This window comes from Pteropus alecto, unplaced genomic scaffold (assembly GCF_000325575.1).
Source record: "Pteropus alecto unplaced genomic scaffold, ASM32557v1 scaffold94, whole genome shotgun sequence".
Lineage (NCBI taxonomy): Eukaryota > Metazoa > Chordata > Mammalia > Chiroptera > Pteropodidae > Pteropus > Pteropus alecto.
Window position 1 is genome coordinate 14202453 of NW_006437736.1, and position 3615 is coordinate 14206067.

A 3615-nucleotide genomic window follows, 5' to 3' on the forward strand; every position below is an offset into this window, starting at 1 on the left:
AATTTGCACCCCAGAGATGTACCAACCCTCAAACCTATTAGAGTAGCCTTTGGAATATGGTGCACTAAAAAAGTCAAAAAACAAAACTTTTGGGTAAAAGAGAAAAGGAGGCAAGGTTGAAATGTATGGGTACCAAAGAATGCCAGAATGTGAGTCATTTTGTAATGCTAACAACAGCTGCTGATGGTCAATCAATAATAATATATTCTAGTGTCAGTTTTCTCAATGCCTTAGATGTAACTCATTCTGCTGCTGGACATTGTGTTCAGGTGTTTGTCTAACACTACAGTTTGTCACGAGCATGTTTGTCACAGCATGTAAAAAGTACAAACATAACACTGAGTAAACTTTACAGACTTCAGGTGATAATGATACAACGTGTCACTCTGGTATGCGATGATAGTGGAGGAAGCTGTGAGCGTGTGGAGTCAAGGGGTAAGGTCTATGGGAGCTCTTTTCTGCTTAATTTTGCTGCGAACCTAAAACTGCTCTTAAAAAATTTTCTAACAGTACAAACATGAACTGATTTCTTCATAGTTCCTGGAGATTCAGAAAGTCCAAGCCAATTCCCCTCCCCCCTCGAAAAAACAAAACAAGGAAACAAACCAGCTAGCTACCCATCCACATGTATAGTAAGAAAATTCTATTTACCTCAATTTTCCTCTCCTGCGGGTCTTTTCGAAGCTTCATAAGAAAAAAATACTTTTATTAAAAACTACTAAGAAAAAGTTGGATTACTATTATACATCTGCCATGAGAGATATTGGAGAATCTTAAAAAATGTGTTATTTACATCCCGCATTCATCAGTGTAGTTGATGAATGACTGATGCTCATCACTATTTACATATTAATTTATGAGCACTCCCTCCTTCCCTCCCCCAGGTGAGCCCTGCTGTCGGCCCAGATCACAAACTCACCAGAGACTGCGTGCGGTACCTAATAATTTGCAGCATCCTTTGCATCCTTTCTTTCCGAGCAGTTGCCAGTGTCCTTACTCCACGTCTCCTCCTGTAGAGTATGCCTTGACCCAGACCCAGCCCTAGCCCCTGTAAGTCCTTTTCTCTATTCTGCTGTTGGGGTGAACATTCTGGGAGAAGGAAAGGGAATTTGGTACTGGGGTTGAGAGTCAAGTTACTAAGGTTCTTTGCCAGTACTTCTGAGACAGCTTGAGAGCCAGCTGAAAGAGAAAATTAAGACTCATTAGGGTGAGTTGCATCAACCCAAAGTAACTAGTCTCAGGCTCAAACCTGATTAGCTCTTAAACAAGTGAACAATGGACAATGAGAAGTTCCTCAGGGTGGAGGATCACATAAACCCTGTGCCTTTCATACTGTGCTAGTCTAGCACACAGCATGTGTTGAGAGCATACAATGAGAAGGTGCTTAAGAGGCCACCAATATGGGAAACATATCTTGCCTACAACACCTGGTTTTCCTAGGTGGTCTCCCAACCAAGTACTAACCAGGCCCGACCCTGCTTAGCTTCAGAGATCACATGAGATCGGGCGTGTTCAGGGGGACATGGCGTAGACTGGGAAATACTTCATTCTCAAAAATTCTTTTTCCTCTTATTGGTAGTTCTGAATGTCATTTTTTCATGGGGTCAAAAAGTAGCTAAGTATGTGATCATAAGTGGAAAAACATGGGACAAAAATCAGGTAGGCAGTTTTTTCACTTTCATTTGCATGTGAATTTAATATAAATGAGGGATGTAGAGCATTAAAAGTCAAAATATGTCAGTGAACAAGTTTCAACAGTTCAGCTTTATAGCAATTATAAATCTGTTATTTTCTGGAAAAAACCCACGCCTGTGAAATATACAAAGAAAGCCCAATTACAAGTCTCTCCCCAAATCCCTATCCTTAAGCACAACTAGTTCGTGGAGGCTGCTGTGATGCTCTCGTTATACCCAGCTTTTTCATGGTACTAAACCTTTCCACTCTAACTCAGTGTTATGAGAAATCAACCACTTACTCTTGCCTCTTCTCATCTGAACCCTTACGCATATCCCCCACCCTCCTATCTCATAGACTAAATCAGTTAACATTCGTTTTCCCTGTATGGGAGAGTATATACTGAGTCCAGATCCATTCAACTTGTGAACTTGAACACATGGAAATTAACATCCCTGGTTGTGGCATTGTCAGGTATTAGGGTGGAGAGACTGGGTATATTATACAGATATTCTCTTCCATTAATTTTCCCTCCTAGTATTTATCAACCAGGGTGTTTTCCTCAAGATTCAGGGAAGGCAGTCTGGACTTTGGGGGTGTGGAGGAGGAGGAGAGGGCAGAATAGACGACGTCAGCACGCACCCGACCCAGCTTACTAGCTGCCCAGTGGGTAGTTGGGGGTGTTGGTTCCCGACCTTTCACCACGCGCCCCCACCGCTAGTAAGATTAATAAGGTTTCAAACTATCTCCATGGCCAAGCCTGGTATTGGGTGCGGCTCCAAGAAGTTACCCCACGGAAAAGTACGCGGGGCAGCGGAGACCCAACCCGCACTATTCCTGGAGCACAGCTTCTAAGAAAGCGGCCCTTGTAAAGTTAAGTCCTAGTAATTAACTACACAGCACATTCACCAGCTTTTATAAACCCACCCCTTCCTTCAATTTCCTGAAGAGCCATTTCCCTGTTTATTAACATTCCTAAAGGGTAAATTTAGCTGGAAAGCCCATCCCGAAAATGTTGCCGATTAAGAAAAACTTTAAGTTAAATCGAAGTTTAGGTTTCTCGTATTTTGTCCGTTTTTACCATTCCTGGCGGAAATACTGGTCACGAGACGCTATGAGCCCTGGTTCTAGAAGAAATCCAGTGGCTCTCCCCCAGAAACTGGACTTAAAATATCGAAGTATTCCTGAGCATAGTAGTAAGCAAGCAACAGTTAAATCCTTTATTTTTTTTCCTTTGGGCTGTTTTTTTTCCCCCGACTGGAGGGGACTACTTAACTGTATTCTTTAAAAGATGAAGTCTATAAGAAAAGACAGTCCCTTCACACCCCAAAACCCCTGTGGTCAAGAAGGGCACTGTCTGTCTTACCTGAATCTTCACTGGGCTTCTGAGACGACTCCAGGGTCGGGGTTGGGTTAAGCTTCTGGGGTGAGTCCATTGGAAGTCTCATCACAGCTGGAAGCTCCTCCAAGTTTGCCCAAAGGTTTCTAGAGGAAGGTGATGCTCAAAACTCTGAATTTGCTGCCCAAGTACCCTGGCAAGAACCGTGTAGCTCAGAAAAAGCAAGGGAAAAGCCCAACTTCAACTAAGCTCAGTGGAAGAAAGAGCTAACCTAAAAGTTGAGGTCTGGTTTCCTCTTAAACACTACAGATAAGCCAATCAGCCAGTCCATTTTAATGTAAATGCTGACGATAAGGAATGAGGCGGGTGGGAGTAGTCCTATTAGTGGACTATTAGGAGAATTCTTCATGTGTTCTGCATTAAAATAATCATGCCCTCTGTCAAGTCGGCTGGAAAATTTATGAACAGGCCCTGTGGTTGTGTCTTAAGAGTCAGTGTTTTTCAAACTCTACTTCTGGAGATGGCTACTAGTTTGTGAACTGGACTTAAAGGTTCTGATACAGAGAGGACAAGGGCAGTTTCCCCCCCAGTTTTGGATTAAC

General features: G+C 42.8%; 1 pseudogene; it reads right to left on the reverse strand.

Annotated features, from left to right (window-relative positions):
• Positions 1-1415: 1415 nt before the first annotated feature.
• LOC112482008 lies at positions 1416-1533 on the reverse strand (annotated as a pseudogene).
• Between the last annotated feature and the right edge of the window lie 2082 nt (positions 1534-3615).